Genomic DNA, 7861 nt, shown 5'->3' on the forward strand with positions numbered 1-7861 from the left:
TGGGAATGTGCTGCCGACTCGGGGCTGGGCATGTCTGGAGCCTCTCTTGAAAAGCTCACTTCAAGCTCACCTTGCCCCACCTCTCACAGGGTCTTGTTCTTTTGCACTTTACCTTGGGACCAAAACTGCCCACCCCGGCCCCTCTCCCATCCCCTCCCGGGCACTGGCAGAGACGGGGGTCTTTCCAACTCGGTCTGTGTGCTTGCTGCCCCAGCCCTGGGAGCCCTGTGGCCTCTCATAACCTACTTACATCGTCTCCTGGGTGATTTCTGGCCATGCTCCCAATGCAATTTCATGTGAGCTAAGGGGGTTTCTCCTGGAGAGAGGGGAGTGAGGGGTGAGTGGCAAAGGATCCTGATAGCTCAGTGTAATAGTGACAGAGGTTCAGATCGCCATGCTGCTGAGTCCTGGTCTGGCTGCATTAAATACCATGAAGGTAAACTTTTGGTCAACATCCATCCTCTACTCTGCTGAGGCCAGAGGACAAGAGGCCTCATATCTGGTTCATATCTGGAATGGAGGCTGAGGCCCCACTGAGGGCAGGGCCTGGCCCAGCTGTGCCATAGTCCAGGGCATGCCTGCCACTGACTCTTGAGCCCTCATGTCCCAGCCCAGCCTCCTCTGGTCACTTCAAACATTCCCTCAGGCCTGGGGATACCCTGCTGCCATCCCAGAGAGTAATCTGAGAGCACAGGGACTGAAAGCCCAAGACGTCGAGATGACCGACCGACTCCGTTCCAGTTCCTGACTGTGAGCCAGCGGGTCTCCTGTCCTGACGGCCTGGGAGGAGAAGGGCCGGGGCACGGCAGCAAGGTGGTTCTCCAGCCCTGGGTTCAGAGCGAGTGAAGCACCAGCACGCACGCTGCGTTCACTCCCAGGGTACTCTGCAGTGTCTTTTTAACCTTCTCAGAAAATTTCTCAAACTCTGTGATTTCTGTAATACTACTGAGCTGTGGGCAATAAATGATGGATTTAAGGCATCAGGGCTTGGCTTTGTGAATTGTAGGTGGGAAGGGTGGGGGTGGGGAAACAGTGGCAACCAGCCAACAGCTGACTGAGGATTTTGTGGGAAGGCCCTGAGGAAGGTGCAAAGCTATCCTCTAGGACGGTCAGGCCTGCTGGGAGGCCCATAGGGAAAGAGAGATAGAAGGATGGAGGAGCAGGAGAGGGCCGAAAGCTGGATGAGGGGGTGAGTTGAAACTCTGCTCGGGGACCCTTTACAAAGCGGGTGCTGAATGGAGCACCCACTAAGGGCCCACTGCAAGAAAATGAGTAGAAAAGGGATTCTGGTAGATCCTCAGCTGCTGATAGCCGGAGGACAGGAGGGAGGCATTGGGGCGGGGAGGTGGGCGGATGCATTCTGGACTGCCTGGGGGCCAGCAGGGACTTCAGAGGGAGAGGTGTGCTCCAGGTGGAAAGCTACCTGGCATTGGCAGTTGTGCATGGCACCATCCCTGGCATCTCTGCCTCTTTCAGACTCTTCCACAGTCCCTCAGGGCCAGGCCTTGGCCACCTCCTGACAGCTCTGGCTCCTCCAGTTCCAGGCAGCTCCCAGGGTTCCTGAGGAGGTGAGGCCTGGCTTCTTCTCTGGGACCTCCAAGCATCATCTGCCCTCTGCAGGGAGAAGCTGACGGCCTCCCCTGCCAGGCAGTGGACGTGTGGTTCATGGTCCGGCAGCCCCGGGTTCCGGCTCCAATTTGGCCTCAGTGTGACTGTGACTTCTAGCCGATCACTTCCTCCATTCACCCATACATTCAGTCAGGTGTTTATGGAACATCTCCAGCAACACTTTGGTGTGGCTAAGCCTATAAAATGTCAAGAACAGCATTGCTCGCTGGACTGGGGTAAGTATTGGAGAGACCAGGTGAGGAACACACCCAGATTCTTCTCCACACACCTCCCAGGTGTCAGAGGGGCTGCTGCCTCCCCTACCTAGGCACAGGGCCTCCCTAGGAGGGTGGGAGGAGGAAAAGGGTGAGGGAGGGGTCTGTTCTCAAAGTGATGCTTTTAGGTCAGGGGGCTTCTGGCCTCTGGGGAATTTGCTAAGAGCCTCACTGGCCACGGCTGCCATCCGGACGGAAATCCTTGACTCTCAGGACAGACACAAATCCCTCCTGGGAGCTGTTTGTTGTTTTTAGCTAGTTTGGGGGCTCAACTTCTGCCCAGCCCAGAGATCATTGACACTCCAGGAATGTGGCTTCCCCTGGCCCCTAGGGCCTCCCTCCTCCCACTCAGGCCACAGTTAGGAGGAGAGTCCGAGTGCCAGTGGAGGAAAGCAGTGCTGAGTGACACTTTCCCAAGGCCCTGGGGAGCCCAGCCTCATTTTCAGGATGGAGCTTGCCTCGGTCCCCTGGAGCTGCTGCTGTTCCTGCCATCTCACCCATCCCACTGCCCTTGATTAGCTCCCCAAACAGGAAAGACTCAGCGTTCCCTGAAAGGCCTCACCCCCCAGGACCGTGCTTCCCTCAGTACCAGGCATGTCTCTCAGGCAGTAGCCCAGAAGGGTTTGTGTTCCACTCCGAGGAAGCTGCCGGCAGCCTGTCCAAGGTCAGAGCCTGGCTCCTTCTCAACAAGGACAGCTCCTCAGCTGGAGCTAGAATCTGGAGACCCCACCTCGCTCCAGTTCCCTGGGCCTTGCAGAGGGGTGAAGAGAAGGAAGGACAGAACAACAAGGGAAAAGAGAAGGTGTACAGATGAGACAGAGGCACCAGACACCCCTTGAAGATCCCCACACAAATCCAGCGGGGAAATGAGGGAAGGGGGCTGCCATCAGCCCCTGGCCGCCCGGGCTGGCTCTCAGCCTCTTCACATGTGCGCACGCAGAGGGACGGACAGTGCAGCAGGACCCTCACTCTTCCAGAGGCTAGTTGCAGGAAGACACTGGAGATGTCAGTGAGCCGGCAGCTGCAACGCCGAAGACAGCTGGAGCCACTAGAGGCTTTAAGTAGGGAAATGGATAGTCAGCCGTCAACAGAGCAGAGGGTAGTGTGAACAGGCAAGAGTGCCGGGGAGACCAGGGAAGAGACCTCTGCGGCAGTCAAGGTGAGGGAAGATGGACCCTGGACCAAGCGATGGGATGGGGATGGAGAGAAGTGAGGAGGTTCAGGACTGCTTAGCTCCTGCTGATTCATGCAGAAAGGATGGCAGAGGACAGTCCAAGACGGCCCTGGATTCCTGGCTTTGTAGGACATAGATGGTGGTGCCATTTCTCAGAGCTGAGGACAGAGAAGGAAGAACAAACTTGCAGAGAAGATGACGCATTCTGTTCCGCAAGTTTCTAGAGGTTCCTATGAGACAACCAAGTCAAGACGCCAGAAGTCAACTGGGATTGCCTGTCTGGAGTTCAGGAGGCAGGGTGGGGTATCCAATCCCAATCGATGCAGATCGGTATGTTGTCCATTTATTGATTCCCTGGTGGCTCAGATGGTAAAGAATTCACCTGCCAATGTAGGAGACCAGGGTGCAATCCCTGGATCAGGAAGATCCTCTGGAAAAGGGAATGGCAACTCACTCCAGTATTCTTGCCTGCAGAATTCCATGGACAGAGGGGCCTGGCAGGCTACGATCCATGGGGTCACAAAGAATCAGACACTACTGAAGAACTAACACTTTCACTTTTCACCTGGAGCTAAAGGAACAGAGGCAACCACGGGGGGAGTACGTAGAGGGAAACCTGGGCCAGGACCTCCAGGAGTCCCCATCTGTGAGGACTGCAAAGAAGCTCAGCCCCAAGAAAGGTGTTGTGGGCTGAACTATGTCTCCCCAGTATGTTGAAGTCCCAACCCGCAATATCTCAGAATGTGACTCCACTTGGAGGTACAATCCTTAAAGAGGTAATTAAGTTAAAATGAGATCAATTAGGATGGGCCCAAATCTCAGCAGCATGACTGCTGTCCTTATAAGAAGAGGAAATTCGAACATAGTCACGCATAGAGGGAGAGCACCAGGTGAACATGAAGACGGCCATCTGCAAGCCAAAGAGAGAAACTTCAGAAGAAAACAACCCTGCTGGCACTGTGATCTTGGATTTCTAGCCTCTAGAACTATGAGAAAAAAAAAAATCCTATTGTTTAAGCCACTCAGTCTATGGTGCTTGTTGTGGCATCCCTAACAGACTAATACAAGAAGAAAGAGGAAGGTGAGTGGAGTGTGGAATCCCAGACGACAAGAGATGAGCATGCTTCAAGTGGGAGAGGTTGTCCGGGTGTTTAATAGATGCTGAGAGTTGAAGGAGAATGAAGACCAAGGTGTGTCTTGGAAAGACCTGGAGAGAGTGGTCTCAGTGGAGTGCAGTCATGGGCACAGATCTCCATGGGTGAGAACTTAGTGGGACTCCCACTGACTGCCAGCACGACATGGGGTTAAGTGAGGGCTCTAGGAGGGAGACTTGGGCAGGTCAGCACTCTAAAGGACGGGGGTGAAAGAGAGTGTAAAGGCAGGACAGGGGAAGAACCACCCAGAAGTGAGGTCCCCAGGGTGGCAGGGAGTGGTAACAAGAGGCAAGAGGAGAGAACAGCTTGGATGCAGGGGGTGTGGGTCTGAGGGTGGGAAGCTGGTGGGGCATGGAGGCTAGCTTCCCTAGGCCCTCCTGATCCACTCTGCAACCGTCTCCACCCACAGTCCGTCCCAGGAGGCTGACTCCTACGGCCTTGCTCTCTGGCTCCTGCCACTGGGAGTCACCGGAAGGAGACTGGGGCATCAGAGGAGAGTGAGTCTGGAGCTCTCCCCTCGGAAGCCCCCTGCAGTCTGTGGGCCTCGTGCTCCTAAAGTCCGTAGCTCGTTTGGGGGCCCCTCCATCCAACTGTCCTCTTAGGCTCTGGTACTTGCTCCTGCGCTTGCTTGGCCTCTTAAGGCCTGAAGGCCACATGGGTTCCCAACTGTTGCTAGTCCTGGGGTCCTGCAACATCTCTTGTTGGTTTCCTAAAAGGTGTTGATTCTCCTTTATTTAACTCTCCTCAAAGTGCTGCATTTGAAGAGACCATCTCTTTCTACTGGGCCCCTGGCTGATACGAAGGTGCTCCCTTCTAGTGCTTCTAGATGGAAGTAAGTTCCTCTGCTGAGGGTAAAGGAGGAAAGGGGTTTGGGGGAGAACCCTGGGGAGAGGTTTGAGACACCCCATGGAGAACAGGGATGGACCTATAAATGGGGTGAGATCTCAGCGGAGGGGTGCCACGTAGCTCACTGGTCCGATGGTCTCACAGACTCAACTGCCAGGGCAGGTGGGAAAACGGGTTCAAGCAAGTGTGAGGTTTCTCCAGGCGCGGCTAAGGAACGGCAGGACCAGGGGATGTCAGAGGATGGAGGGGCCCGCGAGGTGAGAGCAGGGATGGAGAGGAAAATCGTGTGAGGGACAGGAAAGAGCGTGTGGTCTGAGAGGAGCGGACATCTGAACGTGGGATGGGAAAGCAGGTGGGACGCTGGGCCCTGATTCGCCCGAAGAGTGGGTGTGGAGAGGGACAAAGGGGGTGAGAGGCTGGGGTGCTGGATGGGTGGTCTGTGTAGACCCTCAGGCTTTGAGAGGAGGTTCAGGACGTCTGGGAGGACCGGGAGCCAGGAGCCACAGTCTTTGACAAACGAGGGGGCCGACTGGGGCCTGCAGCCACACCCCCACACACGCCCCCGTGGTCCCAGTCACATGCAGCACGCCCACAGCCCCACCAGACGCCCAGACACCCTCACACGCACTCGCCCTCACACGCGCCCCAGACAGCAGATGGGGTGCTCGGGTAATTGGTTAAACCTGTTCCCGATGTCTGGCTCTGCACTGGCAGCGCCTGTCTGACAGGAAAGCTGGCTGGGCCCCGCACCACCGCTCAGCCTGCTGGCCTCCCTGCCCCTCCCCCGGGGGCTGCCCTGAACAGCGCCCCCAGAGAGGGCTATGGGCCCCGGCCCAGCTCCCTCCCAGGCAGAAGAACCCAGTTTATGAGTGAGGGTTCCACGAAGCCCCACAGGAAGAGATCCCAGCCCCAGTAGGGAGGAGCCCAACCATGGTTGCAGAGACCGGAGAGGCACCAGGCCCGGAAAGTCCCATGGACAAGGGGATGTGCCAAGATCATGCCCTGGGAGGGAGGCACGCCGCATAGGCCACCAGCCCTGAGGACAGCTCCCTGCGTCCCCTCCACCTCAGCCACGTGCCCCTGCGGTTCTCAAGGTGCTGTCAGTAGCTCAGCCTGTGGAACTCTGAGGGCCCCGGGAGGCCAGCCCAACCGAGGGCTGCGACTGAGTCGACTTGCCCAGGGAAGGCCTGCTGAGCGGTCCTGTCCACCCGCAGGCCTCGTCCTGGCCCTCACCTCCTGGTCCTCACCTCCGCAGGGCCCTGATCTCGGGGGGCGGGGGGGGGGGAGGCATGGTTGGGGGAGGGAAGGGAGCATCATTTCTCGCTGCTTCTCCCCTTCCCGTTGCATCTGTGTCTCTTCGAGAGAGACTTTGGTTTGTTCCCTGGAGAGGGCCCAAAAACTCCCAAATTAGCAAACCTGGCAAGCCCACAGCTCAGAAAATAGTTCATCCTGATTCCATGTTTTTCAGGCTCACAGAAGCCTTTATTAATGAAGTCACAACACCAATATTTACCGTCTGCGGGGAGAGGCACAACACGGGGCATGGCTGGGAGTGCCGCGGGGACTCCCGCCCCGCCCCCTGCAGGCCTGGCCCGGGAAGATTGGCAGGTTTCCTCGAGTCCTTTCCAGCCCTTTATGGGGATGACAGGGGTGCTCTGCTGTGATTTTCCTGCATCCCCTCCCCCACCAAGTGAGGGAGGAAGAGTTTACCCATTCCTCCACCCCTGGTGGGGCAAAAAAAGAAAAAATGCCTCCTCTTCTCACCTTCACCCCATCTGCGCATACATGCTCCCCAGAGGTTATCCTACCTGTCTGGGAGCGAAAGTTCACTGTGAGATTCAACTGGGACTTACCCAGGTTAGGACTCTCAGGCTGTGAGGGAAGCATTTTCCTGGTTGATGTTTGGGAGGGAGGCATTGGGATGGAATGCAGCCCTTAGGTTTCTGGCATTCACTGGACCCACGAGAGACACTGACAGGCCCCAGCAATAGCACCTTCTGTGCTGAGATCCCTTCGTGTGCCTCAAGCAACAAAGCTTGGCCTTTGACATCTTTTCAATGACATCAACATTGATCAACCCCCAGGACATTCTAGGTAGGTACCAAGAGTAGGCTAAGGAAAGACACAGCACAGGCAAAACCCCTCACTCACTGGGCGACAGGGATGATGTGGGTGAGACGGGAGCAGAGGACACCAGGAGTGAAGGAGGAGAGGCCAGGGGTGGGAAAGAAGGGGGCAGAGTGGGGGACTGAGCACGGGGGCAATGTGCTTCTATTTGGGCTTGAGGAAGAGAGCCCTAGGCACATCACAGCTCCTTTGAAGTGGGCCTCATCCTTGACATCCACACAAACCTCACTAGGTCTCCCACTCCTCCCCTCCCAACCCAAACCCCTGGGATCCATCTACACTGTTTCCCAAGGTAGAAGAAACCTTGGTTGTTGGCAAAGGTGGGCAGTCCTAGAGAACAGATAGGGCAATGAGTCAGCTGTGAACAGGCTGGGCATGAGCTGCTGCGGGGTATGGGGTGCTGCAGGCAGCCTGCTCGTGGGTCTGCAGCTCAGCAGAGGTCAGCTGGTGGCATGGACCAGGAACCAAAGAGAAGTCCTGGAGGTGGGTGCGAAGGCCCAGGCAGAGGGCACAGCGAGGGAGGCAGGTGGGGCACGGACTGACTCTGGGGTAGACAGAGGGGACGGGACAGGGATAAGAGTAGGGAGGACTCAGAAAGGCAGGAAGAGCCATCAGAGGCACTGGAATGAAGGCGGGGAGGGGTGGGGGAGCCTAGGAGGTAATGGCCTAAGATAGAG

Source organism: Oryx dammah, unplaced genomic scaffold, assembly GCF_014754425.2.
Source record: "Oryx dammah isolate SB20612 unplaced genomic scaffold, SCBI_Odam_1.1 HiC_scaffold_25, whole genome shotgun sequence".
In the NCBI taxonomy this organism is placed as follows: Eukaryota; Metazoa; Chordata; class Mammalia; order Artiodactyla; family Bovidae; genus Oryx; species Oryx dammah.